General features: G+C 51.1%; 1 protein-coding gene across 3 annotated transcripts in view; it reads right to left on the reverse strand.

The window, feature by feature from the left end:
- Positions 1-21,155, reverse strand: part of ZBTB7C (zinc finger and BTB domain containing 7C) — a 337,583-nt gene that overhangs the window by 253,461 nt on the left and 62,967 nt on the right. For 2 of the 3 annotated variants that reach the window (XM_059409616.1, XM_059409618.1), the window contains exon 2: positions 17,549-17,778. The exons of the other annotated variant lie outside the window; for it this stretch is intronic. The gene's annotated coding sequence lies outside the window, so the exon portion shown is untranslated. The remainder of the gene's footprint in view (positions 1-17,548; positions 17,779-21,155) is intronic. 3 annotated transcript variants of the gene reach the window in all.

A 21,155-nucleotide genomic window follows, 5' to 3' on the forward strand; every position in this document is an offset into this window, starting at 1 on the left:
ATTGATAGCAAAAAGCAGAACATGTCAGAGCATTCCCCTAGCTTCCTTTACTTCTCCCATCAGACAGATTTGGAACCTCTGGGTCACCCATGCACCTCTACTCCCAGCCCCCCAAGGTCAGGCTTCTGGCCCCCTCCACCCCGCTTGGTTATCAGCGATCCAGCTGCCCTGTAAGATTCGTCTGCCCTCCCTCTGTAGCTCAGTGAGGCAAGTCCCAGGTAGTCCTTGCAAAAGAGCTCGGCTCCAGGCCTGGGCAACAGCTGGCTGGCATAGTGGGCCATTCTGCACGCCAGAGGGGTAAATTCCATGGCCCTGTCCTCCCTGTGGTCACACCCAACTCACACAAGCCCAACCCTGGGCTCAGGACCAAACCCACCACAATGTTCATTTATTTGCCTGACCTCAGCCTTACTGAGTGTGACCCCTGGGGCCAGGGCAATTGTTCTCAGGGCAGCGTCTATTTTGGGCTGGAGTCTGTGCCCAGCCCTCCAGTTTTCCATCCCTTCTTTTAGTTTCTAATGTAGAAAGAATCTCAACCTTGAGAGGGTGCTCCTAGTACCACGAGGGGGCACCTGATGGCTAGGGGGTCCCTAGAAGGATCAGCTCTTGCCCAGCTCTGCTCAGTGAGGCCCCTGCGGTCTCCTGGGGCTCTGTTATAGAGGGAGATGAACTGTCCTGAACAGGTTCTTCCTCCCCCAGGCCAATGGCACTGTCCAGCCTGCTCTCCTGGAAGCCAAGGCCAAGGGCACAGACTGTCCAGCTAGATCCTGAGCCACCAGCCTCTGGAAGCACAAGACCTAGATGGCTTTTTTCTTTTCATAGAGAAGAGATGTACAGAAATGTCTATTTCTGTCTAGGGACAGACAGACAGCTCTTGGCAAGCATCAGAAGCTAAGGTCTATCTCTCCTAATATAAATTTTCCATCAGTTAACAAGTATTTGTGAGTGATTCCCGAGAGCCAGTGTATACGTGTGTGTGTGTGTGTGTGTGTGTGTGTGTGCGCGCGCGCTTACGTGTCTGTGTCTGTGTCAAACCTTGATTTGTAACTGAGAGGCTCTGTAACTGAATTTTTGACTGTGTTTGTGACTGAATAGCAGGGTTCCTGCTGGCCATGGGGGTGAGTGTGTGTGCAAGCAAGAAAGCTACCTCATGTGTTCAGACAGGGGGTATGGTGCAGGGACAGGAGCAAGGCCTCCGGAACCACACTACATCGGTTCAAATCCTGCCTCTGCCCCTTGACCCATTCTGGTATGACCTTAGGCCAGTGCTTACCTCTTGTCTCAGTCTTCCCACCTGTTGTTAAGTGGGGCTAATAAAACACGAGAGTGCCTTGCACAGAGGAAGTGCTTAGTAGATGTTAGCTGTTGTTACGAACTTGGCACTATGGGGGGACTGAAAGTTAGATATTCACTCCACTCATCCTTTTTGCCACAGCAGATGCAACAATGGAGGGGGACCTTATATAATATTGAGTGCAAAGGACTTCGAAGATTATGTACAGTATAATAGGCTTTGTATAGGCTAAAAATAACTACAGTAAGACATACTTTTTAGGAATACATATGGATGCAATGAAGTGAAATAAAAGGGAAAACAGGAGAACGATAAAGTCAAAATTAAGAAAGACGATCATCTCAGTGGGGAGACACTGGGATGGGGTGAGGCCGGATCACATGTTCGGATGTAGGTTTTGTTAAATCCTTGCTTTGTTTTGGATGACAAGCTCTTGGGTGCATATTCGATTAATAAAAATAACTAAATAACTATATAAGTAAATAAAAGTAGAGCATGCATGGGCCAAGAGAGAGAATGTCACGAGACAGAGACTGTGATAAAGCCAGTTGTAAGCGTCAGTGGTACGAAAGGGGGGAAATAAGAAAAAATATATCGAGTACCCATCGCAGGCTAGAGATTGTCCCTGGCTCTGGGTTTATGCCAGCGAGTGCAGTAGAAAAAGAAAATTCCCACCTTTTTGGAGCTCACATTCGAGTGTAGGGAGATAGACAGTCCCCACAATACCCAGCGTCCATCTACGAGTGTCACGGACAGATATGAAGATCCGGGAGACAGGAAGCAGGTGGTCTGGGAAGATGTGATGGAGAAAGTGGCATTTGAGCCAAGTCCTGAGGAAGGGGAAGGAAGAGACTTGTCCATTTCTGAGCTTCGGGGGGACTGAGCTTCTAGGCAAAGGAAAGAATCTGGGCAGAGGCCCTGAGGCAAAGGGACCGGAGAACTGGCTAGCGAGGCCAGAGCGGAGTGACCCCAGGGGCCTTGCAGGCCACTCAGGGGACTTTGGCTTTTATTCTGAGCCACATGGAGAGCCACTGGTTCTGAGCAAAAGAGAAAACCATCTGATACATTTTAAAGGATCTCTCTGGCTGCGGCCTTGAGGATGGCTCATGGCGGGTGAGGTGGGGAGGCTGGTATGCCAATCAGGAAGCTATTGTAGAAACCCAGGTGGGAGAGCAGGCTGCCGGAACCCGAGAGAACAGCAGAGGAGGCGAGAATCGGTCAAATCCCAGACAGAACTACCAGCCAGCTATTGCTCTCCTCGGAGGCTCCCAGGCGGGCGGCAAAGACCGGACACAGGGCCAAACACCTGCAAAGCATCATCTACCATGGACCGTACCGCAGCTCACGTCCAGTCAGCTGCGACCCCCTTGCCTTACCTGAAGAGCACCTTGTCAGCTGTAGGGAGTGTGCTGGCAGCCTCGGCCCTGCTCCTTGGACCCTGGCTCTGGGCACCCCTGCCTCTGGGAAGGAGGTCCTCATGCTCTTTTCCAAACCCTCCTGCAGCCAACCTGACCGGAAACCCTGGGCATCTGTGTGGCCCCCCAGGCAATGGACCTTCCCCAGCTCCAAGAATCCCTCCTCATGGCCGGGCTCGTCCCCTGAAGTGAGGCACCCTCTGAAGGCCTCATCAACCCTGAAAGGAGCTGGGAGCTCCCATCTAACCCACACAGCGGGTTAGGACCCAAGGCTGCCCCCTGCACCTGGACCGCAGAGAGGACACTCAGGACCACCGGCTTCCAGGGGTCCCCAGGCTGCATTTAAGGCCAGAAAAACCCTGCGGCTCAGGTACGCTTCATCAAGGCTGTTGGCGGCTGGTCACCCTCCCTGGCTCCTCCCCATCCTGCCTCCTTTAGGACTAGAACATGGAATGCATTTTTATTTGACTTTTCCTAGGTGAAAATGGTGCGGGCCTGGGGGTAGGGAAGCTGGACGGAGTGTGATTTACACTTTCCCTGAGTCCTCACACCTCCCAAGGGCAGCTGCTCACAGAGCCACGGGCAGACGTGTAACGTTGCACGGCTGCTCCCTGAGCCATTCCAGCAAGGACCCCCCCCATTTCTGAAGAAGCACCCCGAAACCCTGGATGAGCCAAAGACCCTTTGGAAAGGGAACAGCGGAAGGTGGGTGCTGAGATGTGTAAAGTTCTGGCAAAGATGCCCCTCAGAAAAACTACGCATACTTCCTGAAGCCCATACACTTCTGAGGTCACCCCTGTTCCATTTTCTCTCCACGATAAACAGCTGGTTGACTCTTGGCTGCTTCTCTGTTCTATCTCAGCCTTGGAGCCCTGCTCAGCCTCGAGCAAGAAAGGCCATTTGCCCCAGATACAGACTTACAAGGCACCCTCTGGCCTTTTCAGAGAGGGCGTCCCCCTATAAATGCCATAGTACGGTTTCTCAACATTGGCACTATTGACATGTTGGGATTCTTTGCTGGGGGTGGGGCTCCTGTCCAGCCCCCAGCCAGCACCCCAGGCTTCTTCCCACTAAACATCAGTAGCACCCCTTCCCCCTTTTAGGACAATGAAAAATGTCTACAGACATCACCAAATGCCCCCGGGAGAGTGGGAGGGCATAGGTAAAGTCACCCCGATTGAGGAGCACTATGTCACAGCAATATGATCAGAATGTCTGGAGACGGCTCAGTCCAGTGACCAGTACAGAAAACCAGGCTGGGCGTTAGGAACTGTGTGATCTTGCTCAGGAAGCCTAACCTCTCTGGGTTTCACTGTCATGCTCTGTAATATAATAATAACAGCCCATAGGCACTCAGGGCTGGCCCTCTGCTGAGCACCTCACATGGGTTTTCTCATGTAACACGTTTCTTCCCTTTTAATTCCTCACAGTGTTTTCCCGGAAAAGGTGCTGTTCCTATCTTACGGATGAGGAAATTGAGACTCAGAGAGGTTGGGCAACTTGCTCAAGAACACACAGCAAGAAGGCAGGCAGTTGGAACCCAAGAGGCTGCAGTCCTGGCCACAGTTCTGCTCTCCCTCCTTCCCAGAGGGGCTTGGGACTCCAGACTACCTCTGAAGTCCTTTGTATTCCCACAACTGTGTCATCCGACTGATGTTGCTACAAAAGGAACGTTCACTGGCTGTCTGTGTTCTTTGAGTCCCCCTGCCCTGCCCTTCGGGACACGGGCTGCTCATGCTTCCCCTCATTCGATATGCTCCTACTATGTTCTGTGTGCTGTGCTGGCGTCCAGCTGTCGACAGGACATGGAATTTACCCTCTGGTGAGGAGACAGATATCAAATAGCTCATTACATGAGATTTTTATATATAACTGTGATCAGGGCTAACAAGGGACCGGACCTAGCCCAGAGGGTCAGGAGAGGGACCACCTAGCTGCTCTCTGATGGGTGTGCAGGGGTTCAACCCATGAGGTTGAGGGAAGCCAGCTCCCAGAGAGAGCAGCTTGCATACCACCCCAGGAGGGAAAGAACACTGCTTCTTCCAGAAACCAAAGGAAAGAGGGTGCAGGAGGAGGCAAACAGGTGGGCAGGCCCTGTGGGTCCCAGCAAGAATTTCTGCCTTTGTCCTAGAAGCACCAAGAGGTCAGCAAAGATGACATATTGCTCTGGAAAGATCGGGGTCAAGGTGGCAAGAGGAAAGGCAGAGAGGCCATTTGGGCTGCAGAGCTAGTGCATGGGAGAAGCTTTGGGCTACATGAGGACAGGGGGAGCAGAGAAGAGCCAGACTCCAGGGACGTTGAACACGCAGAGCCTAGGGGAAGCAGGTGGGCTGAAGCAGGAGGCCGGGTGGACGGAGCCAACGGCGGTGCTGTTCACGGGACGAGGACGTGGTAGGTGTGGACCCGCTGCGTTTGAGGGGTTCTGTGCAGGACAGCATCAGTGCAGGACAGACCAATCTACCAGCTGGTTGACTGAGACTTGGGGCCCAGACCTCCTTCCTGGGGGGAGACCCCGGCTGACTTAGGCACACCCGGGACAGGAAGAAACTAAACCACAAAGAAGGCACACGGGCCAGCAGCAAAGTCCTGGGGAGGGAGCCCACGTAATGAAATTGTGGGTTATTATTACTGTTACCTTATCAGATCCGACAAGATCCTTGGGCAAGGGGGGCCGCTGCAGCCCATGATTCAATATAAACGGGCTCTTGGGTGGCGGTTGGCTGTGGCATCGATTCCTATTCACTCAGAAGCTAAATCACAGTGCTTGTGTGAAACGTGTGTGAAATATCCCTTTTTCATGCACTAGCAATGAAAGGGCGCCACAAATCTGTAGCCAAATGAATGTACTTATGAGTAATGGGAATCCGCACGTGGGCATCGTTTTATTAACGCGTACAAGCCAGCTTCATGGACGCTTGGATTTCACGTTAAAGAGAGCATTCCGGCCCCCCGGGGAGGGGAGGCAACACCAGCAGGCAGGCCCGCGTTCGTTGCTAACCCAAGCCTCAGGAATTTAAAACTGCCCTGAATGCCATCCGGCTGCTCCCACCACCACCTAAGGTCAGCGTGGGAGAGGAGGTCAGGCCACTCGGCTCCCCGACAGGACAGCGCAGGGGGGGATGCTGCTGCAGTGTCCCCGGTTCATCGGCAGTAGATCTGGGACCAGAACCCACACCCCCTGACAGATCCAGGCCATGACGTTTCTGCCGCTGGGCTCAGGACTCGGGCTAACCTTTCCAGAGACTTCAGATGTCTAGGGCCCAGGATTGAGTCTCTGCTGAGACCACCAGAGGAAATGAAAGTAAAGACCATTTCTAAAGTCCCAGATCAGCTGGCGGAGGACACTGCATCTGGGCAGACATTTTGGTGGCTATGGCATGCAGGGAGCTGGGGGACGGGGTCCTTTGGACAACCAGGCATGGGAATCTGGGAGCAAAGTCTCGTTCACATATCTGCTCTAAGATAATGCATACTCCGCCTACTTCTGGAAAAAGATTTTGGGTGGTTTGTTATATACCATGTACCCACACGCAACAAAACGGTCCAGCCTGACATCAGATTGCAAGTGGGTTTTTTTGTTGTTTTTTGGGGGGTTTTTAAAAAAAGATTTTATTTATTTATTTGACAGACAGAGATCACAAGCAGGCAGAGAGGCAGGCAGAGAGGGGGAAGCAGGCTCCGTGCTGAGCAGAGAGCCCGATGCGGGGCTCGATCCCAGGACCCTGAGATCATTACCTGAGCCGAAGGCAGAGGCCCAACCTACCCAGGGCACCACCCAGGCGTCCCTGCGGAAGTGTTTTTAATAGTCAAAAACTGGAAGCAATCATAGTGTCCCTCTATAGGGGGCTTGTTTAAAAAAAATTCTATCCATGCATCTGGTAACTACTTCACGGCTATTAAAAAAATAAATAAGCAAATAAATAAATAAATAAATAAATAACTGAGGAAGCGATCTGTGTGCTAATATGGAGACATTTCAAGGATACATGCAAGGAAAGAAGAAAAGCAAAGGTACAGGATATACGGAAGGTATTTTTTTTATGGTAAGGTGGAAAACGAAAGATACATATTCGAGTTTCTCCATTTTGGAAGAAAGTAACACTGGAAGTATAAATCAGAAAATTATGTAAACGGTCGCCTACAGAAGGCAAAAGAGGGAGACGGAGAGCTCTGGGTATATACCTTTATATGTCATTTTGACTTTTAAACCCTATAAATGCTTTACCAATTCAAAAATTCTAATTCAGTCAAACACAAGAGTAAAGGGGAAGGAGGAAATAATTTTTAGGCACAAGCACCACCAAGGTCTCCCTTCTGCCTTCTCTGAAAAATGGGTCCTAATATTGCCTTGCCTGGGATCCCGCAGTCCCAAGGACCCAGGAGGGTAGGTCACCAGCCTCCAGCCTCCTGGAGGCTGGGAACAGGGGGACAGATAGGCAGCCTGATGGAGCTGCCCGCGGTGGCCTGGCATCCCTGCCTTGGCAGCGGAGGGAGGAGGTGAAGGCCAGGGCTGGTACCAGGCCAGTGCCGTTCAAGGTTGCCCACCTCGGGAGGGCTATGCCACGTCCGCTCCCTGACTCAGCCCTGAGTCACAGTTGTCCCAGCTGCTGGCATTCCATGGTCCCACAGCAACCAAGCTGCTCTAAGAATGTGTTTACACCATTAGGCTCTGGCCTGCCCGTGGCTCCAGCCCACCCCACCCCAGGCCCTCCTCACTGTGCCCCCAGTTCTGGGGAGCAGCACCCTCACTCAGGATGGCGGCTTTGGCCCTGGAAGCGTGCTCTCCCCTCACGGGCTCTTCTCTGACCTGCTCGCGGAATAGGAGGGGCAACCAATCATCCAATCAATGACAACTCACTGCCACCACCCAGATGTCCATTAGTGAAATTAATTCTAGTCTATTAATAGATGATGTCCATACTCTAGAAAACCATATTATAAAAAACAAGAGTGAGCAATGTGAGTAGTTTTTTTAAAGATACATTAAGTAGAAACACAAACTGCAGAACATAATACGTAGCTTGATCTCATGTTGGGGCCATCTGGATCTATTTTCCAGAGCCACAGTGACCATACAAATAGAATAATGCCATGCTAGTCCCTGGGAGGGGAAGGGGAGTTATAGTTCCTTTCGCTTTCTCGGTGACACACTTGTAATTCTTTTCTTATATGAAGCAGTTATTATATTTGTAATCTGAACACAGATATCTCACATTCATTATACACTTCGTTGGGCTGATTTGCTCTGTCAGAGGCTCAGGACAAGAAGTGCCCTCCCAACCCTGCACTTCCTGGCAGAAGAGAAACTGAGGCTCAGAGAGGTCATTATTTTCTCATGCAGAATCATACAGTGAGTGAGCTGACAGCAAAGTGGCACCCAGAGTTCCTATCTCCCGACAGATGCCTGTGCTCTTTCCACAACACCATGTGGCCTTAGAATAAAATGAGTTTGTATTTGTGGAGGGTTTCTTATGTGGCTGATAGGGGGAAAAGGGGGAAATACTGCCCCCCCCCAAAAATAAAAAGACGTAGCACCCCAGGACTCATTCCCTGCTTACAAGTCAATACCATCACCATTGACTGATGGAAGTTTCCAGACAAGTGTTCATTCAAAGATGAACCATTAACTGTAAATCAAAACCTAGAGCGAGTGCTGAGTTATAAAGCAAATTAGAATAAGCGGGTAAACGGACAGCTGATCTCGGCCCCAACGGCCAGGGCTAGGAGAAGGAGCACTTTCCGACTCAGAGAGGCAACAGAGGACCGGGGTCAGGGACGGCTGCTTCAAGGGGTGTGTCTCTAACCGAAAAGAAGCCCCCCCCCCCCCAGAAGCAGGTGAAATAGCAGATGATCCATTCATCAACCCGTTCCAGGACTTGCTCCGGCTTCACCCAGGGCAGCCTAAAGGCCACGCCGGATGCCAGGTCTCTGGGGCCTGGCCCCACGTGCCTCTCCCACCCCCAAGAGCACGGGGCAGCCGGCCAGAAACGGGGCCAACTGGCCTGCGGGAAACTGAAGCAGCCAAAAAGCACAATACACACCAGCTCAGAGACAGGTGCTACCTGTCTCCCTCCCAGGACACCCGCGTCACGCTGGGCACCCTTCTGGCCACTCCGGGAATTCTGAGTATGGTCTGTGTGTGCGCGTTCACACGTGGGACTACCTGACCGGAACGGACATGCGCATACGCTTTTTTAAACGTTTGATGAACTCTGGCTACTCCTTCCAACGTTGTTACCTTACTTCCCTGTTAAACTCACTCCTCACTGTGCCGCCACGTCAGCAGGGCAGGTAATCTCATTATTTCCATTTCGTAGACAAGGAAACTGAGGCTCGCGGGAGCTTGCTGGCTGTCATACTACTGCACAGCGGCAGAAAGGGTAGAAATAAAGACTGAAAGTTGGTGAGGGTCCATAGGGGCCAAGGGCTCGCTCTGGATCATTTCATTTGCTAACCCCCCACCCCCGCCCAGCCATAGTGGGAGGGAGGACCCCATCTTACGCCTAAGGATACCAAGGCTTAGGAAAACCCAGTCACCTGCGTGAGTAGTGAAGCCAGGATTAACAGCAGGCCCTCTGACCCCCAAGCTGAGGTGTGCAGTCACTATGAAAAGCACAGTGGGGGACAACTTCATGCTGGGCACTGGGTAAGCCCCTCCCCCCAATATCAGTACAAACAGTAGCTTCCTGAGCCTTACAACGAGCCAGGAGTGGGCTGAGCTCTACCCACACAGACTCTAGAAGAGGACGCACGTGTCCACATCTCTGAATCCTGGCGTGGCACGGAGCTGGTCTCCTTGCTGACTCAAAGCGCCCACCCCAGCCCTGTTGTTTCCTTGGGTCCTTCTCTTGCATTTCTGCCGTGCCAATTAAAGGACAGCGTGGGCTCTCTGTGAGCAAGTGCCCTTGACTGCTATTCACACCCTAACAAACTGCACGTACACCCCACGAGGAGAGTCGAAGCCCCCCCGGCCAGCTCTCTGCACCCAAGAATCTAGGCCAGCCCCCAAGGGTGCCTCCAGTTCCTCCACGTCCACTCAGACCACTGCTGCCCACCTTTCCCACAACCCCCGCTCAGGCCGTCTTCTCTCACTGCCTGAAGGAATGATTTGACAGTGATAAACATTTCCACATGAAGGCTTGGGTGTCTCTGAGTCATAATTTATTGCTTTGTTTCTGTGCTTTATACTTTCTTTCTTTTTTTTTTTTTTTTTTTAACTTAAAAAGGAGGGCAGGAGTGATGAGTGTGGACGGGATGAGTAATCCCAGCTCCTCTGGGCTCCGGTGGGCAGATGGAAACTAGAGGTGGAGATAGAGTGGAGGAAAGGATGGGAGTGGCCGGGAGGGCTGAGCAGGGGGAGCACTGACCCCTGCTCTGGACGGGGAGGACCCGGGCCCCCGCGTCAGATAGTACTGCAATCCAAACAAGGTTTATGTGTTCAGCTGCAGAATGTGGGCGGGCGGCGGCAGGAGACAGGGAAGTATTCCAACGAAGTGATCTACAACTAACAAAGGGATGGTCCGTGCAGATCTCCCCCAGTTTCAAGGTCCAGGTCAAGTGCCACCTCATCCGGATGGCCCTCCGCAGACCACCCCAACTGAGAGCACTCCCCTCTACCTCTGAATCGGAGACGTTCATTTGTCTCAAGGGCTAGATGGCTTTGCTAGTCCCCATCATTGCTTGCTCTCACTGCCCACCCCCCCAGGTCCATTGTGAGCTCCTGAAGGGCAGAGACCTTGTTTTTACCGCCTTTGTATCTTTTGAGCATGTGACACCCCCTACAATCCATTCTTGAGGTGACGTGTGACACCCCCTGTGTACAGAGTCACAAGCCTCCAAGCAAACCCTCGTGGACCAAGCATTGGAAAATGGTCCCAGACAAAAATCACACAATTTCACCTTTGCTCTTGGGCTCTCTACTGTGTACGAAGCCCTTCCATAGTCTTGTAAAGTACGTGATAGGTGATATTAAGCTCATTTTACAGATAAGAAAACTGGGACACAGAGTGAGGGATTAATCGATGACTAGGGAGTAAACAGAAACAACTCTGCAACTAGGGTTCTAACTTATTTTCCCTGAAGGGGCTGGAGGTGTCTACCTCCTTTGAAGCCTATGACAAATAATCTTGGGGAACGCCGCATCGCCAGAGCCCACCCTCATGCAAGATGTCCAGTGCCAATCAGCCAAACCAAGGCTCCAGAGAAATCTCTCTGGCTTCGTTCAATACAGACTTTTCCAAACTGGACCTCCCCTGGAATTCTTCTGCACTGGGGACATATTCTTCTGACCCACTGTGAATTTCCTAAAGTGGAAGTCGCACTCCCAGGAGAAGCTGCGTATGATGGATGAAGGAAGGCTTAAGCTGGGTGGATAAAGCGCTGATGATGAAATTTCAGGGCTCAGCCAACTAGCCCTGAAATATCCAAAAGGATATTTCTTCTTCTCTTCTTCTTTCTTTCTTCTTCTTCTTCCTCTCCTCCCCCTCCTCCACCTCCTTCTTTTCTTTCTCCTCCTCTTCCTCCTCCTCCTTCTCATTATTATTCTACTTGTTATCATCAAACTTCTCAAACGCGCACAAATAGAGGAGCCTAATAAATCTCTAGGTGTCCATCACCAGCTTCAACAGTATGCAACGATCTGCTATTTTTGCTTCATCTTTTTGATCTGGAATATCTTAGAGAAAAGCCCAGATATCATGTCATCTGTAAATACCTGTCACAGTATTACATGCCTTAAAAAATTCATAACAATTCCTGGATATCTAACGCCCATCCTGGATCTAATGTTCCTGGCTTCTCTCAGATTGGTCCATCTACGGCAGGTAGGCCTGAAATCAGAACTCAAACTGGACCCACAGAGTGCATTTGCTTGGTGTATCTCTTAAGACTTTACCAGTCGGGGCACCTGGGTGGCTCAGTCAGTTGAGCATCTAACTCTTGATTTCGGCTCAGGTCATGATCTTGGGGTCATGGGATCGAGCCCTACGTTGGGCTCTGTGCTCAGCAGGGAGTCTGCTTTTCTCTCCCTCTCCCTCTGCCCCGTTTATGGAGGGCATTTGTCCTGAGGTTTCAGTGTGGCTGTGTGGATAGCCTCCCTGCATTGGCGTTTTGCCTATTTCTCTAGTTCCTGTGTAAAATGGTGGTTAGATTTACTAGCTTGAGCAGATCTGGTTCAGCTTTACAGCAAGCAAATATCATGGGTGATGCTGTGTCCTTCCTATTGCATCTGTCTGTCCAGATGACCCAACCACACACAACCAAGTGTTGACCCAATCTTGAAAACGGTGCCTGGTATTTGTTTTTTGTTTTTTGTTTTTTGTTTTTTTTTTTCCACAGAGAAATATATTTATTTTTTCTTTAGAATTTGGCTCAGAACAGTAACATAAAAATATTTACATTAAAATAAATTAATGTGATTAAGCATATGTAATAATTATGTTGGAATATATTAGCCTTTTCGTGAATTTAATAAAAACTAAGATTTGGTTTTAGATTTAGTACCATCCTTCCAAATATTTGGTATAAAACTTGGTAGCAATGCACCTATCTAGAGGACAGGGCAGTCAGAGATGTCACCAAGGGACAATCAATGCCCTTCACAGTCCGCTACCTCCCCTGGGGCATATTAGCAAAGCTAATATGGACCCATGGGTTTGGATACCTTTTTGAGCAACTAGATCCTCCCAGTGCCTCCAAAGTTATATACCACATCCTAAAATGTGCTTCTAGATGCATCTCTAACCCTTTGGGACTTGCCCATTTTTCTAAGATTTCACGGGAGACTCTCTCCAACGATGAGGTTCCAAAATTCTACCACCATATCCTTTCTTCGCCTGTCTCTGTGTGACTTTTAACCTTCCCTTTCTTCTTTTTAAAGAAAAGACCTATTTAAATGACCAGCCAAGCTGGGGACCCTGTGCTCCCTACAGTCCAGGCCCTACCAGCAACTCTGTGGGCTTAGCCAGAATCCCAGGGTCTCAAGAGCCTGTGGGTTCCTCCAGCCGTCTCCTAGAAGATGAGTCAGAATCTCAAGGAGAACAAGAACACATAGTTGAATATGATAAATATGCATCCAAAATTTTTAAAAACCAAATTACACAAATCAAGCTTATTCTGAGAGGTTCGTTTTGCCAGGGGTCTCTAGTGCTCCAATCAGCATAATTAAATACCAAGATCTCTCTAGAATTGATTGTGGTTTTCACATTTTTTTCCTCCTCCAAGGACCATTTCAGTGGGATGATTTTAAGCTAATAAGAACCCCCAAATTAGAAACTAATTAAGGAGATGGAAAATACAAACGTATTTGTTTTTAGTCAGGCACTATTTTTATCAGAGGAATCATGAAAAATTAAAATTGTTAAATACCCATACGAAGGTTGTCAGTCAAGGGCAATGTGGCTTTCCGCCTCTCCCGGCTACAGAAGTGTAAAGGGATAGATCAGAAACCACTCCCTGTGTACCCCCAGGAAGCAACAGAGAGGCTAATGTTAAAGAACAGAATGACACACTGTTAGAGGCATGGGGAGGGAAAGCGTGCCGCCCTAAGACTCTCGAATCTTTGGTGATTGAGGTTCATAGTTCCCCTTTGGAAATGCAAATGCACCTGGCATCTTGGCAACACATGTTCTCACGCCCGTTGAACAGATGAGAACATTAAGGCCCAGGGAAGGTGAACAACCTGCCCGGGGTCACAAAGCCAACTTAGAAAGAGCCATGACTACATCTCTATCTAAATGTGCTTGATGTCGTGAAACAGCCTTCCCACTGTCCTCCAAATGTGCCACGGATTACCTCTTAAAATAGATGTTAAGTCACAATGACACAGGTTTGGAGGGATTCTTTCTGATTCGTGACAGCTTTGAGAACTCGGGGCCCTGGGAGAGGCAGCAGGAAGCAGGAGCCAGCTGCTCCAGGGGATAGGACTTCCTGCCTAGAGAGGCAGCAACACGGGGACCTATGGGCCACTGCAGTGAGCCTCAAAGGACTGCTGACCCCGCCACACACAACCAAGTGTTGACCCAATCTTGAAAACGGTGCCTGGGTCCCCAGGCCTGGAGTCTCCACTCATTTTGCAGACTTTGCCCTGGTTCTCCAGCACAGCTGACACCCCCTTACTCTCTGTGTCACTGACCTTACTGCCTGCTCCTTCCACAGCAGGCCAGGAGGACCTGGGATCTGCCTGCAGGCACTCTAAACCTCTACCCCATGGCAGAATTCTCACCAAACCTTATTTTGCTGCTGCTGTTGGGGGCCTGTGGCTAGAGCAGATGTCACTCACAAAATAATAAAAACCATACCCCCATCCCCAGAAAGAGTAGCCACGGTCTGTGCCAGTGGGTTCCCTTATCCTCAGAGGGAGGAACCTGAATGTCTATGGCTCAGGAAAGATAGTGGGTAATAAGGTAGAGATGGGTCTTCGTTTCAAAGGCGGCAGCCAGGAGAATAGAAACAGAAAGGTTGAAGGACATTCAGTTTTTAGAGCAGGACCCCTGGGGTGGGTCCCAAAGAGCAACTTGGCAGTGTCCAAACCCTAGAGATGAAGGCCTAGGTACCTCAAGATTCCCTATGGCAGAGCTGACACAGGAGCACAGGCTGCCTGCAGGGTCTGCCTCCTCCAGATGGCCCCAGGAGGGTCCCCAGGCAGGCCCTGCTGCCATGCGCTGGGATCCAGGCCTCACCTTCCTCTCCATTTTTCCTGACCTGTAAAGCCCCATCATTCCTGTGCAATGGACAGAACCACAGAAATGCCCGCTAGGAAACTTCTGCCAAACTTAGGGGAACTCGAATTGGTTTTTGTTTGACTTAAGATAATAACAAGAATTCTTTCTTGACAACGAATGTCACGAGATAATCACTCATTGTTGTATTGAAGTTCTCATCATTACCCAGCAGGATAGAAATGATTAGTGCTACTTCCCACAAAGTCTCTGATGCTCAGAGAGCTTTAGGAACTGCCTGAGGTCAGCCTTGAACCAGCAGATGCTAGAGTTCTAAGACCAGCTGGGGACACCCGCCCCTAGGGCTGGTTCTAGAAAACATAAGTCACCATCTAGAATGAGTGATTCAAGTCATCTCAGATTGCTGAAGCCAATTTCCCCAGGGATGCATGACGGATGTGTCATAAGAAGAGGACATGATAGTGAGTCCTATTGTTAAGCTTGGGACACCTGGCCTCTGGGTGCCCACTGACAAGATATTCTAGACTGTAGACCTGAGCTGTCCAGGACAGTAGCCACAAGCTGCTTGAAATGAGCCCTTGAAACGTGGCCAGTCCTAACAGAGGGGTGCTGCCTGTGTCAGATGCACTTAGGACTTGGAAGACTTTGCATGAAAAGGAGAACGGGAAATACCTCATTAACAATTGGCATATTGATCATAGGTGGAAATATTTGGGCCTTTCGAGTTATATGAAATGCATTATTACAATTAATTTTATATTTACATATTACATATTTACATACTACAATTAATTTGACTTTCTTATGCTTACCTTTTTGTGTGTGGCTACTGGGAAATTTAAAATCCCATGGGTGGCTTACATCTGTGGCTGGTGCTCAGACTCTCCTAGGCAGCCCTGCTGTAGGACCCAAGGCCCGCCTTCATTTCTATACCCAGCTCACCCTGCCCTGCTCCCAAGAACAGCGCTGGAAGCTGAGGAAGCAAGATCCTCCGGGCATTCTGAGAATGTCCTCTCTTCTCAACAATTCTGGAAATTCCCACCCCTCCCGCCGTCTGTCTTACTAGGTACCCATAAAGAACCGTGGGCCCAGCAGTTGCCAAGGCACTTGAACCCAGTCACCATTTCTGGGTGTTTGGCTCCACCTTGGACTACACCTTCCTTGGCCAGACAAATTCTGATAACCAGGTTTCCAGAGTCCAGGTCTTGGATCCCATTACAATTGTGACCCTTGGGACTTCCAGCCTCCTTTGCTCCCAGCCCGGCCAGACCGTGAGCTCCTCCAAGGGCGGCATAATGCAAGTAAGTTCGATGTATTGATCACTTCTTATGGTGCCAGCTGCTGCGCTAAGTGTTTTTGCATGTTTTATTTTATTTAATTCTCCCAACCAGTCTGTGAGTGAGAAAGCATTGCCCCCGTCTTGAAGATAGGAGCCCGAGGCTCCCATGGTCTTGGCTCTGTCCCCACTGCTGTGCTTATTCCTGTGTGCCATCCTCCCTCCCTCAGCAGCAAAGATCCTCATACATCTTTGCATTTCTGGCACCGCGCGCAGTGCCCAGCACACAACAGCTACTCAGTAATATTGATAAACTAGGTTAAGAACCTTTTTCATAGACTTGATCCTTTGTTCTTTCTTGCCTTGATCAGGAAGCTTACTACTCCGACCTTCCTGAAACCACACACACGATGAAAGTCCTCACACAGCACCCCACAGGACTGGACCTTTGCTGCCCCTATCACCTGCCATCACGGGGCTCTTTAAGTTCAGCCCTGCGTAGGTCCCCAGTCCAGTCTGAGACATATGGACCACAGCCCCCACTGAGAGGTGGGATATGTGAGTAGTCCAGGGCCAGTATGCTGGCTTCTGGGGTCCCCAGAGACACAGCCCCAGATACCTGTGGAGCTGGCTGCCTCCCTAGCAAAGCCCCTCCAAGCACAGCCAGACCCCCGACTAACCTTGCTGGGCTCCCCAGAGCTCAACCTCCCTTCTATTTCCTCATATACATAGGAGCTAAGTCCTGGGCCTGCCTGGTGCATGTGGCTGACCCATTTCCTAGAGCTAGGCTCAGCTTTCTAAATTCCTTCTTCATCTTATTCTTTCTGCCTGATTTAGAACAAGGCCACCCAGAAGTCCTAATTCTCTGCCCCTCCCCACCCCTTGGCTTGACCCAATGGATCCTGACACTGGCCGGAACTGGAATGGAATTTGCCACACCCCCTTGGGCATCCTGCCCCAGGCCATTGGTCCTTCTCCCCCTGCCCTGGTCAATTTCCCAAGGCCCTAAGCTATTTTTGCCTCTGCCCTAGCCTGCCGTTTTCCCCAAAGTAGAAGTTGCCAGAATGGTACCCTATATGACACACAGAGCAAAGACCAGATGACCCATGGGAACAGGCCCTCCATCAGATCAGAACTCACCTTCAGGGTCTCCAGTCCCACTGGCTCCCTTCTTTTTCTAGCCTCAGACCTCCACCTTCAGGCTCTGGGGACCTGCATGATGCTTCCTGCTTGGCTGACTTCTAGATCCAGGGTATCCACCAGCCCCTTCCTCTGCTCCCCAAATCCCTACTCATGACCTTCCCCAGCCACCCTGGATGATCTGCTACTTGACCTAGTGCCCTTGGAGAGAGAGAGAGAGAACCATAAAGTCCCCTTTTCCTTTAGTCTACAAGAAATACCAACCTACTGCCTGACCCTCTCTTCAGAGAAATCTCAGTCAATCAAGAAGGCTTCCCAACCAGTGAGGTCTCCAGACCTACCCCCCCCCAAGAATCCGCCAAGCACTCCTGCGCCCCTCACTGCCTGTTTACCCACTGGCATCAACTCCTGGCCCAAGGGAGCCAGTAGGAAATAATGACTTCTTGATTTGTTACTTTGAGCTCTTCAAACAAGAGGTGCTACGTCTATAAAGGCATCACGCCTTCCCATACAGCATAGGAAGTGAACCAGCCGATGCTAAATCTTCCGGTGCCAGGCTCCAGTGAGTGCATGGGGCAGAAACTAATAACTAGAAAGCGCCCATCTATCATCTTACCAGGCCTTACGGCACTTTGTTTGCATAGTTATCTTTCCAAGGGTTGACATTTGATGTCTTCTGCAGGCTGATGTATTCTCCTACCTGCCACATCATTCAGAGAGGATAGATGAGCCTCAGGTTCATTACCTGTCATTACACCGTGTACATGTTGCTGGGGGCCAAAGGATCGATTCTTCTTGAGTCTCTCCGGTGGCGAAGCCCTCCCGACGTGGCGGCCCCAGGTCCAGCGGTCTGCAGACGACCCTCACTCCTCAGGCCTTGGCTGCGATCCGCACCATCCCCTCCTCCTTTTCCTGGCTGGCCCACTCCTCAGAGGTGACAGCACGTTCTGAGCTCCCAGCTGCTTCAGAAAGGACCTGCAATAAGAATGGAGGCCTCTGTCGCCCACCGCGAACAGAACCACCTGTCCCAGTTTTAACCGTGCTAGAATTTTCCAACCATCGTCTTATTGCTTTTTATGATTAGGTCCTGCAATTGCTGGGTACCATACATAGTTCACCGCAGCCAAGGTCTTCACTGCCAAGGTCCCACCCACCAGCCCCACCCCCGGGCCACAGTGCACACATGCCCACGCACACACACCCTCAGTCCTGTTTCCTTACCTCTGTATATTTGTTTTCTCTGCCTGTAAGACATACCTACCCTTCATCCTACCCACTCTTCAGAGCTCAGTTCCTAATACCGACAGAACCTTATTATCCCAGGAAAGAGGAGGGAACGGGGCACTCTCCGTCCACAGATGAGACCACAGAGAACAGACACGTGCCCATCAGGGACACTCCTCAACTCCTGCAGCCCAGGAAGCCCCTGGGGTGACACTTCCAGCATGCTGTGGTGTGGGAGCTCCAGGCAGCCCCCCCACCTGTGGCTTATTATGAACCTCCTTTTGCAGTCCTTGGGCTCAGAGCAAGAGACAAGAGAGGACATGCAAGCCTCACTGAGTAAGGCACGCAGACTGGCTCCACTGAGTGACAGCATCTCCTCGCCAAGACCACAGCTCACACTCTAAGGAGTGGCCAGCCTGGAGGTCCGCTCACCTCCGAGGACTAGGTCCCCAGTAGCCATAGCCATGTGCCTCTAGCCAGTCATGGCCTCCACTTCCAAAGGTACAAGGGAAGGGTTCCTGCTACCCAGATGGCCATAACCCTGAGCTCCATCCACCCCGGCCCTGGCCTCCGCGGAGCCTCAGTGAGCCCACTGCTGGGAAGCGGCTGTGGCCCGTGGGGAGTGCCCACAAGGGCACCCAGCACTACCAGTGAGGGGCAGCACCATGGACAGGGATGAGGGTGGCAAAGGAAGGCAGAGATGGGAGGTCCCATGAATTCCATAAGCATGACGATGACAGTGTCTTACACCACATATAATGATAAACACCCTTCAGGCTGCTTTGACATCCATTGGATCTCTTTGGTTTCAGAACAGCAAAGTAAAGGGGTATTTTAAAGATGAGGAGACAAAGCACAGAGACACTGAATATCTTGCTAATGGTCACACAGTAAGTGGGTGAAAGAGCCAAGACAGGAACTCCTGACTCCCAATTACCATTCTTTCCAGCAAGCTCCCAGGTCCTAGGCTAACTCCCGGTCACCTCAGCGGGGTGGTCCAGAGGAGTAGGAGGGGGAAGGGGAACAGAGACATGCTTGGCCTGCTACGGGAGGATGAGGACAAGAGAACAATCATGCCTTCGGCTTCTTCCCTGAGAGGAGGGTCTGGGAGGAGGAAGCACAGAGAGAACAGAATAGGAAGACAGGGATATGCAGGCTCCCAGCTAACAGGAGCAGCTCAGGCAAAGAGGAAATTGGCTGTGATGAACAGCTACAGCTTTGGGGTGCAAGGCTGTGCCGACCTTGAGCTTCCTGGGGGACCTGACTCTATGGCTCCAACCTCCGAGGCATTTCTGGGCAAGACATCGCTGGAGGTGGTGTTTGTGCATCACTTGGAACAAACAAGGCAATTCCTGTTACAAAAAGCATATATGCATTTCTATGTTCTTTCATATAGGTGATATGCTCCTAAATAATAAAAATTTTTAAAAATCCACACTGTCCCACCCGTATGAGGAAAGATTTGCTTCTGGACAGTAGGATGCCCTGCTTGATTCCAGAGCTGCTCTGCTTCTATTGACAAGGGAGGAATCACAACTTGGAAATCTCTACCTGGCAGTAGAAGGCGGGGCCAACCCAGCTCCTTCCAGAGAAAAGCAGCCCCGGCCACAGGCCCGGAAACCCAGGAGAGGGGGCATATCCATGGAGCTGTGCAGAACAAAATGACCCAAACACTAATGGCAGCCACAGCACCTGGTGCAGCCCCATGCACCCCGCTCCATCCAGTCCACTGTGGACTAGACCTCCCAACCTGGGGCTATGGGAAGAGCAGCAAATCATTCCCTTGGCCTTAGGTCTCTGAGTCCCAGGCAGCCAAGGGGGTCCTTAGTCAACCCTGGAGCTCTTAAGTGAGCCCTGCTACGTGCTGCAGATGCCCTGGCGGGGGAAGAAGGAGAATAAGTCGACCCCTTTAGAAGCCAGTCACTGGCCTCTCCCGCCAGCTGCATGGTCACCTAGCAGCTGTAGCTCCAGAGGCAAACAGCTCAAGCTCATAAATTCTTGTTGGGGGTTGGAGGGGGTGGGTGAGGAGAGCCGCACTTGCGGGCCCTCCTGCAAGGTGGGGCTGAACCACATTCACAGCAGATGGTGCTGTCGCCCTCACTCCAGGATTCTCATTCCTAATTATCTGTGCTGTCAGCAAAACAATTAACCCTCGAAGAAAAATTGCACCGTCCACTCCCAACCATATGAAAAGGCAATTTTTCCCAAGGACGAGGGACACTTAGGGCAGTGGCAGACGGAAAGTAGGGCAGCCTTGCCTTCGGTTTTGGATCTCACTCACCCTGGGCAATTTCACCATCCTCTGACCTCCGCGGTCTGGGAGCCATCCCGGCAGCCCCAGCAGCCCCTCCAGCCTCCGAACCTGAGCTGCCTTTCCCATAAGAAGGCGGGGAGCCTAAGCCCTAGGGCCCCCTGCACCCCACAGTGCTACCATTCTACAAGCCCCAGTCTTTTCCTCCAAACGTTAAGTCCCTTTGGCGCTGAGACCGCTTTTCTGTCCGTTCCTTCATTCATTTGCTTACTTGCTCATTCATCTGTTTGTTCATTCATCCAGTCATTGCGTATTTACCGTGTTGCTCCCAGGAGATACAAAGAAAATATCTATTCAGCCTTCTTGACCACGGCTTGGAGGCTTCTTCCCTGAGATGTGGGGAGGTGGGGGGTGGATGGGGCAGGGAGGGCTGGGGGCCGCCAGCCAGGAGCTGGAGCACTTGGCAGGGGCTTGATTTCAGGCTGTAGGAGGGAAATCCTGTTGCTGCATTTGGATTCTCTGAAGATTCGGCGGCAGGAAGGCAGCCTCCTCTCCCGAGAGCTGAATTGGAGCGAGCCACTCCGGTCCCCAGAGCAGGCAGGCCTGCAGAGGGTGGAGAGGTGTGATGGGAGACGAGCCCTAGCCCCTACCCCCACTCCCCTACCCACGCTGTGGAGGCTGGCAGTCACCAAGGTCTGTACCTCCCAGGTGCTCAGGAAGTATCAGAGGCGAGTGGAATGAATCAGAGCGCCCCTCCTTAGAGGAAGTGTTTTAAAAGCAAAGGGAAAAATAAATTCAGATGGGAGGGGGGGAAGCAAAGGGAGTTTTTACAGGGCTGGGGCATGGTGGTTGTCCCCAGGAGGCTACGCTTTAAGGC

This window comes from Mustela nigripes, chromosome 8 (assembly GCF_022355385.1).
Source record: "Mustela nigripes isolate SB6536 chromosome 8, MUSNIG.SB6536, whole genome shotgun sequence".
NCBI lineage: Eukaryota > Metazoa > Chordata > Mammalia > Carnivora > Mustelidae > Mustela > Mustela nigripes.